The 22,644-nt window shown below is 36.5% G+C and overlaps 1 protein-coding gene across 3 annotated transcripts in view; it reads right to left on the bottom strand.

The window, feature by feature from the left end:
- Positions 1 to 22,644, bottom strand: part of TENM1 (teneurin transmembrane protein 1) — a 915,501-nt gene that overhangs the window by 720,560 nt on the left and 172,297 nt on the right. The gene's annotated exons all lie outside the window — the stretch shown is intronic.

Below are 22,644 nucleotides of genomic sequence, written 5' to 3'. Positions count from 1 at the left end.
TTGATTTCTCAATAGAAACACTTCAGACCAGAAGGGAGTGGCATGAAATATACAAAGTAATGAAAAGCAAAGGACTGAATCCAAGACTATTCTATACAGCAAGGATATCATTCAAAATTGAAGATGAAATAGAGAGCTTCATAAACAAAAAACGGCTAAAAGAATTTATTACCACCAAACTAGCACAGCAAGAAATGATAAAGGGACTGTTGTAAGAAGAAGAAATAGAGAGAAGGAGGAACATGGGCATCTATATACATAAAAACCTTAGCGAATGTTATAACCGAATGACCAAAATGACCGGTTGACCAGTTGCTATGATGCACACTGACCACCAGGGGGAAGATGCTCAACTCAGGAGTTGTCAGTGTGTTCCCACAGCCAACCTTCCGTGGCCCCTCCCTTCTGCCAGCTGGCCCCCCAAAAGGTTTTAATCACTGGCAAATGGAAATGGAAAAAAAAAAAAGCTGGGGTAGCAATACTCTTATCGGACAAAATAGACTACAAAATGAAGGCTATAACAAGAGACAATGAAGGCCACTTCATAATATTAAAGTAATCAATATAAAAAGAGGATATAACCCTGGTAAACATATATGAAACTAATACAAGAGCACCCAAATATATACATAAAACTTCTGAAGGATTTTAAGAGAGAGGTCAACAGAACTACATACAATCATAGTAGGGGACTGAAATACAATATACCATTGGCATCACTGGATAGATCTTCTAGATACAAAATAAACAAGGAAACAGTGACCCTAAATGACACACTAGATCAAATGGATTTAATTAACATTTACAGAACATTCTACCCCAAAGGTTCAGAATATACATTCTTCTCAAGTGCACATGAAACATTCTCAAAAATAGATCACATGTTAGGACACAAAAGAAGTTTCTACAAATTCAAGAAGATTGAAATCATATCAAGCATATTCTTGAATCACAATGGCATGAAACTAATAAATCAACTACAATAAAAACACCCCAAAAGATTCAAACACATGGAAGCTAAATAGCATGTTATTAAACAATGAATAGGTTACCAAAGAGATTAAAAAAAAGAAACAAAAAAAATTATGAAAATGAATACACAAAAACCCAAAATCTATGGGAATGAGAGAAAGCAGTCCTTAGAGGGAAGTTCATAACATTGCAAGTCTAACCAAAGAAACAAGAAATTTTTCAAATAGACTACCTAATCTTACAATTAAAATAATTAGAAAAAGAACAATAAAAAAAAGCCCAGGATAAGTAGAAGGAAGGAAATAATAAAGATGAGGACAGAAATAAATGAAATAGAGACTAAAAATAAACAAGATAAGATGGATAAAATACTTAAATGTAAGTCATAAAACCATAAAAATCCTAGAAGAAAACTTAAGCAGCAAAATATCAGACATCACATGTAGCAGAATTTTCATTGATACAACACCTAGGGCAAAAAAAAAAAAAAAAAAAAAAAAAAAAAGGGAAAAATGAACAAATGGAACTATATCAAAATAAAAAGCTTCTGCAGAGCAAAAGAAATCAGTATCAAAATCAAAAGGTATCCCACTATATTGGAGAACATACTTGCTAATTATACATCTGATAAGGAGTTAATACCCAAAATATATAAGGAACTCAGAACTTAACAAAAGGAAGACAAACAATCCAATTATAATATGGGTGAGAACCAAAATAGACATTTCTCCAAAGTGGACATACATACAGATGGCCAAGGAAAATATGAAAAAATGTTCTAAGTCACCAATCATCAGAGAGATGCAAATTAAAATGACAATGAGGTATACCTCACACCTATCAAAACAACAAATGACATGTACCAGCAAGGATTTGGAGAAATGGGAACCCTAGTACACTCCTGGTGGGAATGCAGACTGCTGCAGCCACTGTGGAAAACAGTATGGAGTTTCCTCAAAAAAAAAAAAAAAAAAAAAAAAAAAGAGACCTGCCATTTGACCCAGTGATCCCACTTCTAGGAGATCCTAAGAAGCCAGAAACACCAACCAGAAAGAATATATGCACTTATATGTTTATAGCAGCATTATTTACAATAGCTAAGATCTGGAAACAGCCCAAGTGCCCATTAGTAGATGAGTGGATTAAAAAACTGTGAAACATTTGCACAATGGAATATTATGCAGCTGTAAAAAGGATATCTCACCCTTTAAGACAGTATGGAGAGACCTAGAGAGTATTATGCTAAGCGAAATAAGTCAGAGAAAGACAAGTATCACATGATCTCACTTATATGCGGAATGTAATAAACTGATGAACAAAATTAATGAATACAAAAGGTCGAGAGATATTGAAGCAGGCAACTGACTGACATGTTTCAGAGGGAAGAGGAAAGGGCAGGAAGAGATTAACCGATGAACTTATATACAAATATTCATAGCCCATGGACTTTCAACAATAAAAACAAATTTTTAAATGTTGAAGGAAATATGCAGTTAATTTCTATCACTGTCCTTCATTTCGAAAGTCAGGGCTCTTATTAAAAGTGCAAATTACTGGCCTCCTGCATATGCTATGATATTTAAAAATCAAGGCTCACTTTTTATAAATGCCTTTATGATTACCTTCTTTCATGCCCTACACATAGTACCACCAATCCTTTTTATAATTATAGTAAAATGTTTTTCCTAGTTCTACTGCACCTAGAAGTTGCACATGTTACAAAATAAAAAATAAAAAAAAAAACAATTATTGTGTCCTTCATTAATTTAAACTTCAAGCTTCTATAGTGGTCATCAAAGTCAATGAAAATAGAAGCTGTCCTTAACCAAGGGATTCTTGAACACTGGTACATAATAATGATTTTATGAAGTGAAAGCTTTTGACAAGTGTTTTAATGTGAAATATGATAGAGAATTTCATAATATGTATATCTTGCTTTTCTGAAGAGATAAGTGAATTTAACTGAAACAATATATATGGTCAAAAAACCACTGTAATCAGACTTTTAAAAAATAGGTTTAAAAAAAAAACACAACAAAAAGAAGCACTATTCAACAGGTTACTGAAGACCGCCAAGGAAATCCAGGGGGCTCTTCCTCACTTCTGAGATTGTCATTATGCCCCTCAGGGCTACTGCCAGAAGCAGAAGTCAGTGCTTGTACCACTTCCACACTGCTAACCTGGGTTGAGGCTTTTTGCACTCTTAAGGAGAGGAACTAAGGCATATTTTGAAAGCAGAATTCTAATATCCAAATACCAGCACAACAGAACTCATACATCCAAATGAGCCTTGGCTCCTTCATGGATTCTGCTACCTTGTAATTCCATAAACATACAGACAATGTTTTCATTACTCAAAGCATTTTTAGAATTCCTCCTGGCTGATTATCTTAAGTGCTTGTTTATGAGCTACTTGAAAAAATTCAGCTTTACTGTTCTGGAGTTTTTTATCAAAGGTCATACCTCATATTTTGAAAACCTATGACCAATAGACTTGCACCCAAATCCATCTTATCTTCAAAGAAAATAAATTCTACCAATAAGAACATTTCATGATAATTCCCAAAGTCTATTATACAATCAATAGTCACAAAGAGACCCTAAGAAAAATTTTAGCAATGATATCATTGAAATTAGTGTATAGCTTGAGATAATTATTCTTAAGGAACTCACACTCATTTGTATGCATAGATTCTTTTAAGATAATATATTACATTGCACCCACACACCCACATAGCCATTTGTATTCCCATAGAAAATTTCAAAAAAAATACATAAAGAAAATTGTACTTTCTGGGGCATATGAATGGAGAGTTGGGGGAGGGAGGTTAGGAGATGGGGTAGAGGTAGTTCAAATTTACATACCCTATTTCTAATGGTATATCTACATCTTTCAATATATACTGAGTGGCCAGATTATTATGATCTCTGAACACATAATAATCTGGCCACTCAGTGTGTGTGTATGAGGCCTGGTGCATGAATTCGTGCATGGATGGGGTCTGGCCACCCTGGTCAGGGGGAGGGGACATGGGAAGTTGGCCAGCCTGCCTGCTGATTGAACTCCTGGTCAAGGGGGCAATTTGCATATTAGCCTTTTATTATATAGGATATACACTGAGTGGCCAGATTATTTTGTGTTCAGAGATCATAATAATCTGGCCACTCAGTATAATGTATGTACATACACACAAACAGGGTGGGGGGAAAGTAGGTTTCTAGTAATGAGTACAAAAAACAGTTTATTCTTCTATTATTATATATTAATTATTGTATTATTTTCCACAGGAACAACTGTAAATATACTTTGCCCACCCTGTATATTTTACTGTAAATATGTATTGTTTTCACAATTAGGAGAGAAGGAGGGAGGGAAAGAGAACAGGAGGAAAGGAAGGAAAAAAATGAAAAAACTAAAATAGAAATAATAGTGAAAGGGAAAAGGAAAGTAACCCTAATGGGAGTACACTGTTGTCAGGCTTTTCTTGTTTTTAATTGCATTTTCTACTCTAAACCATTTTATGTGTCTTTTTTGTCTCCATGTTAAAATTGTGTGTGTGGTATATGAGGAAGGAATAAAAAAGAGTTAAATTAGCAAATAATGTAAGCACTGTGGCAGCTGTTACACGGAGTGAAGTGAGAATGACCTGGCAAAGGGAAAGGATCTGAAAATCTGTTCAGTGTTATCACATTTTTATTGATCAATCTGTGACCAATTAAAAAGTACACAACAAAAAAACACTCTTATCTAGAAGCAAACTTCAGGATGAGGATTAAGGGATATCCAATATCCATGAGGACAAGTATCTGTGAGGGAAAGAATTGATACCACTGGTAAGCTGAGGGTTTCTCCTGAGCAGATTTGATGGCTTCATAAAAATGAATAAATAAATAAATAAAAATTTAAAAGAAAGAAAGAAAGAAAGAAAGAAAGAAAGAAAGAAAGAAAGAAAGAAAGAAAGAAAGAAAGAAAGAAAGAAAGAAAAAGTTACATAGCCCTGGCCTGGTGGCTCAGTTGGTTGGAGCATTGTCCTGTACACCAAGAGGTGGGTTGGATTCCTGGTCAAAGCACATACCCAGGTTGCAGGTTCTCTCAATATCACTCTTTCTCTCTCTCTCCCCGCAACCCTCTCTTCCTCTCTCTAAAAAATCAAATAATAACAATAATAATGATATGTTACATAAAGTTGTGATTTCAGCTTGGGCTATATTTTCCATTGTACATTCCAATCTATTTTAAAGCAACAGAACAACCAACTTAAAAAAGTAGCCATTAAAAAATACTATAAACACAAGATAAAGACAAATGAAAACTTGGGGAATCTCAGCAGCAGACAAGAACCCAGAAGATAAGGGGCTAATTTCCTTAATGTTTGAGAGCTCTTACAAATCAATAACAAAAAGACCAGTAACCAATATAGAAAAGTGAACAAAGCATACGGAAAATTCACAGGAAAATATACTTGTGAGAAAATACAAGATGTTTATCTTCACTAACAACTAAAAACTAAAATAAGAAATTTTTTTACCCATCATATTGACAAAGATTAGTGAATTAAAAATAGCCAGTTTTAATTTGGTGAAACAAGCATTTTTAAGCACTGCCAATGGCAGTGTAAATTGTTCCCCCTATTGTATAGGGCAGTGTTTCCCAAACTTCTCTCATGATGAGAATCACCTGGAGGAGTTGTTAAAATACAGATTCCCGAATCCCGACTAAGAAGTGCTAAACTAGAATTTTTGGGAACATATAGGTAAAATTATATACTTAACTAAGTTTCCCAAAAATTCTAGTTTAGCACTTCTTAGTCGGGATTCAGGAATCTGTATTTTAACAACTCCACCAGGTGATTCTCATCATGAGAGAAGTTTGGGAAACACTGGTATAGGGCAATGCAGCAATCATAAAAAAAGTACATTCTTTTAGACTAGATAATTTCATTTCTGAGAATTTATCCTACAGATATATTTTTACACTGCCTTGTGAATAAATATGAAAGAATGTCTATGCAGCATTTTCACAAGCATTAGAAAGAACTAAGAATTCCTTAGAAAGAAAATGTTTAAATAGACTTTGATGTATCCATATAAAAGATTAATCGACAGCTGTTCAAAACAATGTTAAAGGTATACATATGCTGATACAGAAAGAGTTTGAAAACATCACTGAGTGAAAAATCAAGAGACATAACAGTGTTTGGGGGAAAATAAGATATACTAGTGACCCCTAGTAGGGAGTAGAGCAGTCAGTGCAAATTGGGAATGAAAGGGAGATTAACTTTCCAATATATACTATTCAATGTTGATGGAATCTTTTCCTACGTGCACATTACTTTTTTAAAGCTTTATTAAGATATATTTAGCTTTCATACAATTCATCTATTTAATATACACAATTCAATAAGTTTTAATGTATTCACAAAGTTGTGCAACCATCATAATTGACTTTAAAACATTTTAATCACCTCACAAAGAAACCCACTAGCAGACATTCCCCATTTGCCACTCTAACCCTCAGCCCCTGATAACCATCAATCTACTTTCTGCTCTATGGATTTAGCTATTTGTGATACATCATATAAACGGAATCATATGTGGCCCCTTGTGGTCTTATTTCACTTAGCATAATGTTTTCAATGTTCATCATTACTATAGCATGAACAGAACTTTACTCACTTTTATGGCTGAAAACTATTTTCTTTTGTTTATCTACTGGCCAGCAGGCTGAAGACATAGGGAAGAGTTAATGTTCTAGTTTAAGTCTGAACCCAATCTGGAAGCAGAATTCCCACTTTCTTGGGGTACCTCAGTCTTTTCTCTTAAGGCCTTCAACTGATTGAATAGATATTTGAGTTGTTTATATTTTTTAGCTATTATGAATAGCGCTGCTTTGAGCATTCATGTACATATGTATGTATGCATTATATTTTAATAAAAACTAGTTCAAAGTTTAAAAATTAATATAGCCACCACAACTATTAATTGCTCAGAGGAAACCTCCATAAGATACTAAGATAGTGGGGAATAGGGTAGATTTTCTATGGAGAATTATTTTATCTTCAGTTATTCATAAAGTAAAAATTTTTAGAAGGAGAAGATGGGGAAGAAAGAGAAAGTGAGAGAGAGAAAGAAAGTTATAGAGAGGGAGAGAAAAAGAAAGGAAGAGAGGAACATGGATATGAGTGAGAAACACCGATCAGTTGCCACCCATATGTACCCTCACCAGGCATCAAACCCATGACCTTTGGTATATGGGATGATATTCCAACCAACTGAGCCACACCAGCCAGGGTTGTTATTTATAGAATCGAAATTTTGAGGAAGTGGTTTTGAATGGGCTATTTTCCATTTCTGAAAGCTTATGATTTAGGACAAGTTTGTTACAAATAAAAACATCTACTTTAATATAGTATATTCATAACAATGTTGAATTATACCAAAGTTTCAGATCTACAGTTTCACCTTCCTGATGTACATTCATGTTCCTAAAAGATAATCCACAGTCTGGAGAAGCAGACTCTGAATAGTACAAAATCCTCTTGCTATATAGCCTGTGATGGTTAATTTTATGTGTAAGCTTGCGTAGGCGATAGTATTCACTTATTGGTCAAATATCAGTCTAGATGTTGCTGTGAAAGTATTTTTGGAATGTAATTAACATTTACATCATTTTATTTTTTGAGTAAAGCAGTTTAATTTCCATAATGTGAGCAGTCCTCATCTAATCAGTAGAAGGCCTTAAGAGAAAAGACTAAGGTGCCCCAAAGAAGAGGGAATTCTGCTTCCAGACTGGGTTCAGACGCAAGCTGGAACATTAAATCTTCCCTGGGTTTCCAGCCTGTCTAGCTATCCTGCAGATTTTGAATTTGCTAGCCCAATTCCTGAAAGCCAATCTCTTTCCCCCTCTCCCTCTCTTGTCTCTCCCCGACCCCACACACATGAATGATGGATAAGTAGATATATCTGTTCTATTGGTTCTGTTTCTCTGAAGAGCCTTATTAATACAAGACTCAGTGAGCATTAGTGTTAGTGTTAGAAAGTACAGATCATCTCAATAAAATCCTGTCAATTTATAGTTGGGAAAACTGAGGACCTACAACAGAGGAGAATAAACTAAGACCTTGCTAGGATGATAATTTATTTTAAAGGTTTTGAAAAGTACATGGGAATAAGGTCACAAAAAGACCCCATACCTGTGTAATTAGAAAAGGTGAGAGGTCAAATCAAATGATCAAATTATCATTTAAACATGTACAATGTGTTGAAAAATATTCACTTTCCCAGTTTCCCCAAACTACTTTATAATATAATTATATGGTTCCTGGAGGCTAGTTATAATTGAATTATAGGGTGTCTTGTTCACATTCTAGCTGGTGGAAAAAAAATTGCTCAGCTCTGCTTCGCGGTTCTCTAAACACTGGCTAGAATACTCATGAGGCAGCTTATAATTCAATTATAACTCCCCTCTGGGAACCATATAATTATATATAAAAGACCTAAGCCATCATATGTTCTCCATTTATTTTTTGTTATGAAAGGATTTGTCTAAAGTCTGATGTTAAATTTGAATAGGTTTGAGTCAATTTGCACCTCAAGATTTACCCAGATATTCAGATAATAAAACTGTATTAACCTAGATAAAAGACACTAGGAGTTGATCTGTTTACCCAAATAAAAAAACAAAACAAAATATGTTATGTGTCTTTGGAGATTATAAGTGTGTGTGTGTGTGTGTGTGTGTGTGTGTGTGCACGCACGAGTGCACATGCACATGTATCTGTACTGTATACATCCATCACACACAGAGCCACACTTGTGTGTTTAAATGAACTTGTAATAAAATAATATTGTAAACTTCTAGTATAATTACTATGACTCAGATCTGAATAAAAGATTTTAGTGCATTGCATCAGTTAATGGTTTAAAAGAATATAGATTTTATAGCAATATGGTATGGGGACAATTTATATTTATCTTAATCCAGGGAAACTCTCTCTGCCTCTCTGACCCATTCATTAATGCATTTAATAGACAGTCACTAAATTTAATAGAAAGTCACTATGCCAGATATTGTATGTCCTTCCCTACTCAGAGTTCATTTTAGAATGCTCCTGAATGTGTGTGCACATTCCTCTAGAACACAACTCATCATTCTTTAAGCAATGAATTCTAAAGTTTGTCATTTATTTAATTCCACAAGGATCTCATGTACACCCCATATGTAACATGTGCTTGGCTATTATACACGGGGAACAAAGAAACAGACGTAACCTAAACCATACACTTGAACTTTAGAGTTTAGCTAAAGAGCTAAGTCTAACTTACAAGTAGAGGAAACTCAGAGTTTGGCAACAAGAAACATTAAGAGGAATTAAATGTGTGGGAGAGAAGATGAGGTATGCCAAAAACTAATTCTATATACCCCAAAAGTTTGCCTATAAGATGTTCTGAGACTACATCATGATGCCCCATCAATTCAACCTTTCAATGTCTGACCTCAGATCTCAAGCAATAGAGTAAAGGGTTTGATTCCAGACTGTGAAATCAGAATGGAGGGCTTCCAGCTCTGAGACTTACTAAGCAAGGGATTTATGGCAAGGTACTTAATCTCTCTATGCCTTCATGTGCCTAATGTGAAATGAAGATTGTAATAGATTCTATCTCAAAGTTAATATGGGAAAGTACTTTAGCTATGTTAAAGACTAAATGTTTATGTCCTCCCAAACAGTGTATGTTGAAAGCCTAACCCCTGATGTGATAATGTTAGCAGGTAGGGCCTTTGGGAGATGATTAGGTCATTTGGATGTAGTCCCCAAGCATGGATTAGTGCCCTTATAAAAGAGATCCCATACTGCCCCTTCTTCCATGAAAGGAGAAAGTGAGAAGCAGGCTCTCACCAAAATCGGAATTTCCTGGTAACTTGATCTTGGACATCTCAGCCTCCAGAACTGTGTAAAATACATTACTGTTATTTATTAGCCACCCAGTCTATGGTACTTTGTCATAGCATTGGAAACTGAGAGTATAGATCCTGACAGATAGTATTTAATTGCTTTAGCTATTATAATAATTTTGTAGTCATTGTCATCTTTATAACCTTCATCATCATTATCCTAGTAATAGTGATGGGAAATGAAGGGGAAATTTCCATAAGATTAAGATATGGCTACAAGTAGGAACTTTCTGACAAAATTTTATATTTTAAAGGTTATATGAAAAGATAAAAATAATAGCATATTATCAAAAATAGAGTCTAACTAACTGAAACTATTACAAACCGTGAAAGATGTAGAGGCTAAAATATTCAGGTGTGCAGGCTTTTGAGGTATATTAAGGCAAGATTAAAAATGAGTGAATAAATGTGGGACTTCCTGGAAGATGGCGGCCAGGTAAACACTTGTACAGGCTGTCTCCCACAACCATATCAGTGCTGCAACGGGGGGTCTTACCTGAGACCTGAAAGGACCACAACTGTGGGGCCCCGACCAGCGCGGACACGCAGATTTCACAGAAAGGTTGGATTTTGCCTGGGATAACTCGGGGTGTCTGTGTCCCAACAGCGAAAGCGAAAGCGGCAGCTGTGGCTGCCGCAGAAGCAGCGGCCGCTGGGGCAGCAGAGAAAAAAGCTCACGCAGGGACCCCGGAAATCTGCGTCAACAGGACGTGATTCGAGAGAGTGGATAGGGGTCCCCAAGGTTGCTACTAGTGGGGTTTTCTAGGGAGCAACCCATTCTGATCCGGAGAACATAGGAGTTGGAAAGCAGTCTGTTTGTAAGTGCGCACAGACTCGCCCACCACGCACCTAGGCTGGTTCCCCTGCAACACTTTGCTTCTGATTACAAAGGAGAGATCACCCAGATTGGCTGACCCTAAGAGACAGCAGGGGAAACTGCTTTTCTGGAAACTGAGAGGCAGAGCAGGGAGAAATCATCCAGGATTCAGCTCCGAGGCAAAAAAAAAATGAACAAACAAAAAAAAACAAAACACCTGTATTGAGTGCCACAGAAAAAGAAGGCTTGAGCAGCCAAAAAGAAGGGACATCAATCTACATACACTGCCACCTATGGTCTGGAGTACAAACTGTGTTAATTATTAGTTTTATTTGATCAAAAACCAAGAAACTAAGGAATCACCACTGAGGTGCAGCAGAACTCAGGGAACTGCAATACGGTCTGGACTGAGAAACGGGCATGTCAAATAGAATAACAGAAGTGAATGGCCTTCACAACTGCGCACTTTTTTTGCTAAATTTTTTTTTCATTTTTTGCATCTTTTACTTAAGAAACAATGTTTTTTTCCTTTTTTCCTCACTAGATTTTAACTTTTTAATTATTACATTTTTAGGTTCAATAAGCATTTTTACTACTGCTATTTTAATTTTTTTAAGTGTCATTTTATTTTCTCTTTATTTTACATTGAAATTAGTGTTCTTCATTTTATTTTCATTTCTCCTTTAACATTGTTTAACCCTATCTCAACACGACCTTTACACCATCATTCTCTTTCTACCCTTCCTTCTTTTGCTATCCTGTTTATCTTAACCCTTCCCTGCTTTAGATTTCCTTACTCTATCTATATCCCCCCCTGCTAAAATTTCTACCCTACTTATATATCTAATTTCCAATCCCCTGTGCCAAGTGCATACACACCCCTCTCTGAGCTGTATTAACTAGCAAAAAAAGAAATTGTTTTCCTCACTGTTCTTTTGATGCTGTTTGGGGGAATGATGATTCTACTGTATTTTTATGCTTTTTAGTGAGAGTATTTTGCTTATTCTTTTGTTGTTGCTGTTGCTCGGTATTTTCTTATTTCATTGGTTTTTGTTCCTTGTTATTTTATTATTTCTGTTTTCCCTTCCTGTGATGGAAATTAGGGGATGTTGTAGATTGTATTGTTCTCCAGGTACTGCTGACAGCATTTGTTGGGGTTAGTGGTTGTTCAATTGAAATTCTCTTCCCATATATATAGTTTATTCCCCTTTTCTCTCTCTCTCTCTCTCTCTCTCTCTCTCTCTCTCTCTCTCTCTCTCTCTCTCTCTCTCTCTCTCTCTCTCCGTCTCTCTCTCTCTTTTTCTTCTCCCTGTTTCCCAAATTCATTTTGACACTCTTTTTCCTATCTTTTTCTTTTGCTCCCTCCCTCTTCTCTTTTTACTCTTCCTCTTTATCTCCTATTCCCTAATTTGCCTTTCCCTAGTGGTTACCTTTATTGGAGGTTATTAATATTGCAAATACATTTCTGTTCAGTGCCTTGTGTGTTGTACCTGGTTGTGCTGTATTTTGTGCCTTTAAATCAACCCAGGAGAGAGAAAATCAAACCAGGAGAGAGATATCCTGAAAAGAGAGACCATGGGGAGACAAAGAAACAGCCCACAAATGAAAGAAAAGCAGGCATCACCAGAAAAGGAAGTAAATGAGTTAGAGGCAAGCAACCTACCAGAGCAAGAATTCAGAGTAACTATCATAAGATGGCTAAAAAGAATGAAAGACAAATTTGACAATATGGGTAAGACCCAAGAGGAAATGAAGAAAAACCAAGAGGAAATGAAGATGACTCAAGAAGAAATGAAAAATGACATCACTACTATTAAGAACTCAATAGAAAGCATCAGGAGCAGACTAGAAGAAGCAGAGGACCACATCAGTGAGCTAGAAGATAAGATGGAAAAAAATACCCAATTAGAGCAGCTTCTAGAAAAAAAATTAACAAGCAGGAGGAGAGCCTACAGGAGCATTGGGACAATGCAAAACAAAACAATATTCGAATAATAGGGGTTTCGGAAGGAAAGGAAACTGAGGTAGACATAGAAAATGTATTTCAAGAAATAATGACAGAAAACTTTCCCAAGATAGAGAAGAAAAAACCCACACAAATCCAAGAGGCTCGCAGAGTCCCAAGCAAAATGAATCCCAGAAGACCGATGCCAAGGCACATTATAATTAAATTGGCAAACACCAACGACAAAATAAGAATCTTAAAAGCAGCCAGAGAGAGACAGAAAGTTACACATAAAGGAACCCCCATCAGACTAACAACTGATTTCTCAACAGAAACTTATCAGGCCAGAAGGGAATGGGATGAAATATACAAAGTCATGCAAAGGAAGGGTCTGAATCCAAGAATACTGTACCAAGCAAGGCTATCAATCAAAATTGAAGGCGAAATCACGAGCTTCACAGACAAAAAAAGACTAAAGGAATTTATCTCCACCAAACCAGCAATGCAAGAAATGCTAAAGGGTCTACTGTAAAAATAAAGTAATAGGAAGCGAAGAAGGAACACAGGGGTATAGAATAAAAATGGCATCAAATGAGTACCTATCATTAATAACTTTAAATGTAAATGGTTTAAATGCTCCAATAAAAAGACATAGGGTAACAGATAGGATAAGAAAACAAGACCCATACATCTGTTGTCTACGAGAAACCCACCTCAGAAAAAAAGATGCACACAGACTGAGGGTAAAGGGATGGAAAAAGGTTTTCCAGGCAAATGGAAATGAAAAAAAAGTTGGGGTAGCAATACTTATATCTGACAAATTAGATCTCAGAGTGAAGGGCATAACAAGAGATAATGAAGGCCACTTCATAATACTAAAGGGAGCAATCCAACAAGAAAAAATAACCCTGGTAAATATATATGCACCCAATACAGGAGCACCCAAATACATTAAAAAAAAAAAAAACTGCTGGAGGACATTAGGGAGAGATTAATAGCAATACAATCATAGTAGGAGATTTTAATACCCCACTGTCATCCTTCGACAAATCATCTAAACAAAAAATCAGCAAAGAAATATCAATCCTAAATGACTCACTAGACCAGATAAAATTAATCGACATCTTCAGAACATTCCACCCCAAAGCCACAGAATATACATTCTTCTCAAGTGCACATGGGACATTCTCAAAGATAGACCACATTTTGGGACATAGGCAAAGTCTCTTCAAATTCAAGAAGATAGAAATCATATCAAGCATCTTCTCAGATCATAATGGCATAAAAATGGAAATTAACTACAATAAAAGTAATCCAAAGAAATCAAACACATGGAGACTAAACAACATGCTATTAAGCAAGGACTGGGTTACCAGAGAAATCAAGGAAGAAATTAAAAACTTCCTGGAAACAAATGACAATGAAAACACAACAATCCAAAATATATGGGACACAACAAAAGCAGTTTTGAGAGGGAAGTTCATATCCCTACCAGCCTATTGCAAAAAAAACTAGAAAAAATGGTAACAAATTATGTAACTCTACAACTCAAATAGTTGGAAAAAAAAGCAACAAGAAAAGCCCAGTGTGAGCAGAAGGAAGGAAATAACAAAAATTAGAGCAGAGATAAACGACATAGATACCAAAGAAACAATACATAAGATCAACAAAACCAAGAGCTGGTTCTTTGAAAGGATAAACAAGATAGATGAACCTCTAGCCAGGCTAACCAAGAAAAAAAGAGAGAGGACACAAATAAACAAAATCAGAAACAAAAGAGGTGAAATAACAACAGACCCCGCCGAAATTCAAAGGATTGTTACAAAATACTATGAACAACTCTATCCCAAAAAACTGAACAACCTGGAGGAAATGGACATATTCCTAGAGAAATACAACCTTCCAAAACTCAATCAGGAAGAATATATAAATCTCAATAGAAAAGTAACTTGGGAAGAAATTGAAACAGTCATCAAAAACCTTCCAGCAAACAAAATCCCAGAGCCAGATGGCTTCACGGGAGAGTTTTACCAAACATTCAAGGAAGAACTAAAACCTATCCTCCTCAGATTATTCAAAAAAATCCAAGAGGAAGGAACACTTCTAAACTCTTTCTATGAAGCCAACATCACCCAAATACCAAAACCAGATAAAGACAACTCAATGAAAGAGAATTACAGGCCAATATCCCCCATGAACATAGATGCCAAAATCCTCAACAAAATTCTAGCAAATCGGCTCCAGCACAGCAACACAAAGATCATACACCACGACCAAGTAGGATTTATTCCAGGAATGCAAGGATGGTACAATATCCACAAATCAATAAACGTGATACATCACATAAACAAATTGAAAGATAAAAATCATATAGTCATATCAATTGATGCAGAAAAAGCATTTGATAAAATCCAACACCCTTTCCTGATAAAAACTCTCAACAAGGTGGGAGTACAAGGATCGTACCTCAACATAATAAAAGCTATATATGATAAACCCACAGCCAATATCATACTCAATGGGCAAAAACTAAAACCATACCCTCTAAGAACAGGAACAAGACCGAGTTGCCCTCTCTCACCACTCCTGTTTGACATAGTACTGGAAGTACTACCCATTGCAATTAGACAAGAAGAGGATATAAAATGCATCCAAATTGGAAAAGAAGTAGTAAAGTTATCCTTATTTGCAGATGAGATGATATTGTACATAAAAAAAACAAAAGACTCCATTAAAAAACTAATTGACTTAATAAATGAATTTGGCAATGTAGCAGGATACAAAATTAACACCAAGAAATCTATGGCGTTTCTATACACCAATAGTGAACTTACAGAAACAGAGACTAAAAAGGCAATCCCATTTACCATTGCAACAAAAAAACTAAAATACCTTGAATAAACTTAACTAAGGAGGTAAAAGACCTATAAACAGAAAACTACACGACACTGAAAAAAGATAGAGGAAGAAGTAAACAGGTGGAAGAACATACCATATTCATGGATTGGTAGAATCAACATCATCAAAATGTCCATACCTCCCAAAGCAATCTATAGGTTCAATGCACTCCCTATTAAAATACCTACGGCATATTTCACTGACCTAGAAAAAACTCTTCAAAAGTTCATTTGGAACAACAAAAGACCCCGAATACTCACAGCAATCCTGAGAAAGAAGAGTAAAGTAGGAGGGATCTCAATACCAGATTTCAATCTGTATTACAAAGCCGCTGTTCTCAAAACAGCCTGGTACTGGCACAATAACAGACATATAGATCAATGGAATAGAATCAAGAACCCAGATATCAACCCAAATCACTATGCTCAGTTAATATTTGACAAAGGAGGCACGAACATACAATGGAGTCAAGACAGTCTCTTCAATAAATGGTGTTGGGAAAATTGGACAGATACATGCAAAAGAATGAAACTGGATCACCAACTTACACCATACACAAAAATAAACTCAAAATGGATACAGGACTTAAACATAAGATGGGAAACCATAAAAATACTAGAGGCATCCACAAGCAGCAAAATCTCAGACATATGCCAAAATAACTTCTTCACTGATACTTCCCCTAGGGCAGGTGTCGGCAACCTGCGGCTCCGGAGCCGCATGCGGCTCTTTTTGTTAAGTGAAAAAATCTTTTTTTTTCTTCAGATTGACAGCTAACTGCACGATCCGGTATATAGGATTAAGGTAAGAAACAATATATGCAGTGTTATATTTGTTTTAAATGTCGCAATGGTTTTGCGGCTCCCAGGTTTTTTTTTCCTTAGAAAACAGGTCCAAGTGGCTCTTTATGTCTTAAAGGTTGCCGACCCCTGCCCTAGGGCAATAGAAGCTAAAGAGAAAATAAACAAATGGGACTACATCAAAATAAAAAGCTTTTTTACAGCAAAGGAAACCATCAACAAAGCAACAAGAAAACCCTCTGTATGGGAGAACATATTTGCAAATGATATCACTGATAAAGGTTTAATCTCCAACATCTACAGACAGCTTATACAACTTAATAAGAGGAAGATAAATGACCCAATTAAAAAATGGGCAATGGTTCTAAATAGAATCTTCTCAAAAGAAGACAGAAGGAAGGCCAAAAGGCACATGAAAACATGCTCAAAGTCACTAATTATCCGAGAAATGCAAATCAAAACAACAATGCAGTACCATCTCACACCTGTCAGAACGGCCAACATCAACAAATCAACAAACGACAAGTGCTGCCGAGGTTTCGGAGAAAAAGGAACCCTCGTGCACTGCTGGTGGGAATGCAGACTGGTGCAACCACTGTGGAGAACAGTATGGAGCTTCCTAAAAAAACTGAAAATTGAACTCCCATTTGACCCAGTAATCCCACTCCTAGGAATATATCCCAAGAAACTAGAAACACCAATCAGAAAGGATATATGCACCCCTATGTTCATAGCAGCACAATTTACAATAGCTAGGATTTGGAAACAGCCTAGGTGCCCATCAGCAGATGATTGGATCCAAAAACTATGGTACATTTACACATTGGAATATTATGCTGCCATAAAAAAGAAAAAATTCTCATCGTTTGCAACAACCTGGATGGAATTGGAGAACATCATGCTGAGTGAAACAAGCCAGTCAATGAAAGAGAGACACCACATGACCTCACTTATATATGGATAATAAAGAACATTATAAATTGAAGAACCAAAAGATAGATATAGAGATAGTAAATAACAAGCAGATTGTCAAATTATAGCAGGGAGGTTGGGGAGATCTGGGGGAGATAAGAGATCAACCAAAGGACTTGTATACATGCATATAAGTACAACTAATGGACCCAAAACTCTGGGGAGAGAGGGTATGTACGGGAGGAGGGGGCATTGGTATATGTACAAAAATAATAATTTAATTAAAAATATATTTAAAAAATGAGTGAATAAAAAAAGTGCTAGCGTCAGTGGTGTAATAATGATACTTGTCAAACAAATCCTGGAATCAATAAGTAAATAACCCTTATTTTCCATCTGCCTTTTTTGTCAAAGAGATATAATATTTTATGAAGCAGAAGAATCAAATTATTAGTAATAATGAATTGAAGTCTAGTATTCATGAGAAGGTAGTGTTTAAAAACATTTATGTTCCTTAGCCCTTATAAAAGGTTTCTCAGAGTACAGAGTTAGCTCTGAAAGAGGAAGCAGTGAGGAACCATACTCAGCATAGGCATACTCTGAATATGACTTGACAGATTAACTTCAAGTTCCTTTTGAGCAGATTCACTAAATAGACAGGACAGGGAAATGGGTAGATATAAGTGTTTCATATTCAGCAAAGCATTTTGCAACATCTTTCATAATATACTATTAAATAATTTTAAACAATGTATAAAATAAATGAGCGTACAATTCAGTTGACACACAAGGGAATGAACAACCATACCAAGGTTTAAGTTGGTTAATTGGCTCCAGTGATCATCTTTGCCTCATACTATTTAATATTTCTACTAGTATATACACCATGGGTTAGGAAATAGTTTTTAGATGACACTGAACTAGTCTGAATAGCTAACCTGTTGAATGACATAATCATGACACCCAAAATTCATGCCAGGGTATAACTATGATCTAAATATAACATGTTATAATTTCAGAGATATATAAAATTCTGCATTTGTATTAAAAATATATTTACTACCTTAGTACACTGTGTGAGAAATTGGCTTTAAATTAGCATGTATACAAAATTTTAGTTGACTGTAAGCACAATGAGTTGGCAGGATGATGTGGTTGATGTGACCATATGCTGCATGAATAGAAATGTAGGCTCTAGAAAGAAAAATATGATACTCTTGATTTAACTTGAGTACTCAAACTATATTTAGAATATTTTGTTCAATTATGGGCTCATCATCTTTAATGGGTTGAATCACTATACTGTACATCTGAAATGAATATAACCAATATAATATTGTGTACCAATAATACTTACGATGTTGAGGAATGTCACTAGGATAGTTGGATGGTATGAAGTTATGTTGTAGCTGCATGTGTATAATGGCTACTTGTCAAGAAAGTTAGGAAAATAACACAAACAACATGAATATATGACTTATGTATAAGGATTCTTCTAAGTCTATGCCTTAAGTTGGACAAACTTGTAGGAAGCTGGGAGCTAGGAATGAGAGCTAGTAGGAATCTGAGAACACAGGATTGCTACTCAATTAATGATATTCCATACGTAAATTTTTTTCTGGGTCAACTTTTCTCTGAAAGTCAGATAGTGTGGGTCTACCTTCCCTAGTTCCTTCTACTTCTGGCTCCAACGTAGTCTCTCACTCCAATAAGCCTGATTCTGAGCCTAGCTATTTATCCAAATGAATTAGTTGAAAATTTTAATGTCTTCATTATTGTTCTCTTCAAGTTATAGTTCTCAAATAGTTGATGCATAAGGAACATCTTCCAGTACTGGAAAGATCACTGAGCTGAGAGAACACCAAGGTTGTGTAAAACCTGCATTTTCTCAGGGTCTCAATTTTGTCATCTGAGAAAGAAGGCTGTCAGATTAGTCTCTAAGGTAATTTTCAGATTAAAAATCTACATATAACCCTAACAAGTTTATCTCAGTGAATAGAGCATCAGCCTGCGGACTGAAGGGTCCCAGGTTTGATTCTGGTCAAAGGCACATACCATGGTTGTGGGAACATCTCCAGAAAGGAGTGTGCAGGAGGCAGCTGATCAATGTTTTTCTCTCATTGATGTTTCTAACTCTCTATCCCTCTCCCTTCCTCTCTGTAAAAAGTTAAAAAAATATATTTTTTTAAAAAGAAAATCTACATATATAAAACCATAACATGCAAATAGACCTAAAGGGGGAACAACCGGTCATTATGACTTGCACTGAACACCATGGGGCATGCGCAGAACATGGTGGGCATTGGCAGCAGGTGGCAGAGCATGGAACATGGTGGGTGTTGGTCATGGCAGGATGGTGGAGCAGGTGAACTAGGGTGCCAGACCAAGGTGGAATGCCGGTAGCTGTCATCAGGGTGACCATCTGGTGGTTACTAAAAATTATTTGCTCCCGCATGCCATGGTCCCGCCCGGTGCTTGTACCTGCTTCCAGTGCAGGCCCTGCTCGCACCCACTGCCAGCGCCTGATGCCAGCCCTGATAGCTAGGCCCTGTCAATGGGTGTGAGTGACACCTATTTGTCCTGATTGCCCCTCAGAGCTTCTCCATATCAGGAGAAGGGGGCAATCAGGGCTGGCAGCCACATCTTGCACCCACTGCCAGTGATGACCCCACTTACACTCACAGCCTGCACCGGAATCGCTGCTCATACCTGCTACCAGTGCCTAACGCTGGTCCCAATCGCTCAGCGCCATCAGTTGGATGCTAGCAGCAGCTACTGGTCTCAATCAACCAATGGCTTCCCTCCACCTCCCCCTGCTCCTGAGGGGAGATCAGGACAGCAACTGCCACTCACACAAACTAATAGCACTGGTCCCAATTGTTTCGCACCATCAACAGGTGCGAGCGGGGCTGGTGCTATCAGTACATGGTAGTAGTAGCAGCGGGAGCAGGGCTGCTGGCAGACAGGGGACCAAGAGCCACGGTGGGAGGGGCCTGGTGGGGGTGGGGAGGGTGGGTTGAGACCTTCCCCTGAGCCCACTGCAGCATCACAGCCCTGATTCCTTTCAAGGTGCATGAATTCATACACTGGGCCCTTAGTATATTATAGTTCTATCAATAATAGGTTAGTTTTTAAAAATAGTTTATGGCTTTTTCAAAGGCAATAACAAAGCATGAAAATAAGTAATCATTTGACTTAGTGAATGAAATATTGCCATGCTACATATTCAGTTCAGAGATTGCTAAGAACTTTTAAATTCAGTGATTCATGCAACGGTTTTATTTCCAATTCTAATTGCTTTAAATGAATGTTCTCTTGTTTGGTGTTTGATTGACTGGTTTGAACTTAGGTCCAGTCTTTAAAACATTAGTTCAATTTGGTAGAATTTCACAGAAGCCTTTAAAGAGGGGCCTCCTAGCATAGCAAATCCTACATCAAGCAAAAAAAGGAACTTATTTAACGCTTGGGAGAGAAGATTATAAGCCCTACAAGACCACAGAAGAGGACTGAGCCTGGGAATTCCTGCTATAAATTTCCCCAAGCAGGGTTTCTTTAAGTGAGAATGGCTCCTTCTAATTTTTATTCAATTTACATATTTGAGCCTAAATATGTCTTTATTTAAAGGGAAAAATATTTGGCATAAGGAAAAAGTAAAAGGCCCAAATATATAATATTTACAAGTATAGGATTTAGGACAAAAATCCTTTATTTTCAGTAACTTTCAAATATTGTTTTTATCAGAAACAGTTTAGAAAATCAATGTTTATGACTCACCATACAGTATATTAGTTCGCAGAGATGCATAGTAAATGTTTCTAATACATTCTTGTTCAACACCCCAAAAGAAAAGGTTTAGTTTTCCTTAGAATCCAAGTCAAAGGGTCTGAGGAAAAATCCAATCTCATAAAAAATCCAGTGACATGAGTAGCTTCCCAAGCATTTTAGACCAATTATTCCCCAAATAATATTAGTGTTCAAATAGATTTCAGTTTATGTGGAAGCCTTCCAGGTTAGGGCTGTATTGCCAGAGTGTCTAGAGGAAAAAATTTAAAATCCTATTTGTTGACAGGGAGAGGGAGATATATAGTTTATCTAATAAAAACTTTACCTACTATTCCCATTTTAAAAAGCATTCACTTATGCTCATTACTTCCTGGGCTCCATTTGGGCTATTGTATCACTCATCTAAGCTTTCAGTCACTCAAATTCAAGACTGCTTATTCTAAGACTATTGGTGAAGCAGGCAAATTCCGTCATATTTGAACTGTGTAGTAGGTCACAGGTTCCTTAATGCAGCTAAAGTTTGAAATGGCTTCTTGAGAAGGTTATTTTTGTTTTACTTTTTGTTTGTTTTGTTTAGGAAGGAGATTCTTTTTATCTAAAGAAACTAATTTCAGGCCCCCATTTAATTCTTTACACTTTTCCTTCTCATCCTTTCTTTTTTGAGAGAGAGAGAGAGAGAGAGAGAATTATGAAGTTGACTTTAAAGTATCCTATAAATTTCTATAAATTCCAGTGAAAAACTGATTAAGAATTCACCTGCAATGCTTTGGAAGACATATGATCAAAGGAAGAGTAAGAACTAATATTCTAGTACCACATGCTAAAATGCACATAATCCTATCTAATAAAAGAGAAACATGCAAATTGAATGCACCTTTGCTATGCCCAACAGCCACACCCACCAGCCAATCAGGGCAAGTATGCAAATTAACCCAACCAAGATGGCGATTAATTTGCATATCCAGGCTAGATCGAAGACTGAAGACAGAGTAGAAAGAGAAGCAAGCAAGCAGGGTGGCAGAGAAGGCAGGGAAGCAGGCAGGGTGGGGAGAAGGGAAAGAAGCAGGCAGGGCAGCAGAGACCACAGCAGAAAGCCCTATTGCAGGAATCTTCCTGCAAGGGGCATCTAGGTACAATTTCCAATTTGCATTATTGAGCAAAGGAAAACAAACTAATAAGAACTGACTTGGAAATAATCACAACTGCTATGTGATTGTGAGAATTAGGAGCTGAACTGGGGGAAGCAATTGACAATGAAAAGAAGTGGTGATGGCAGCATGACAATGTTGAGGGCTTTGACCTAAGACAAATGGTGCTATCAGTTGCTGGCATGTCTCTTTATCCCCCACTCAATTATTACTGTTTAGGTTCTGCTCCATGGTATTTATGGGAAAGTTCCAGAAAAAACTTAATTAATGGAATGGAGAATAGACAAAATGTACTACCAGTAAGTTTCTTCACCTGGAGAGACAAAGGCTGAGAAGAAAGGTATATGATGGAAAACTAACAAAGTTTTGGATTGAACAAATCACATTTCAGATTATAAAATTAGGTAACACCCCAT

Source organism: Pipistrellus hanaki (genome assembly GCF_964339955.1).
Source record: "Pipistrellus hanaki genome assembly, chromosome: X".
NCBI classification, from domain to species: Eukaryota; Metazoa; Chordata; class Mammalia; order Chiroptera; family Vespertilionidae; genus Pipistrellus; species Pipistrellus hanaki.
The sequence above is the reverse complement of the archived record's forward strand: the minus strand, read 5'-3'. Positions and strand labels throughout refer to the sequence as shown.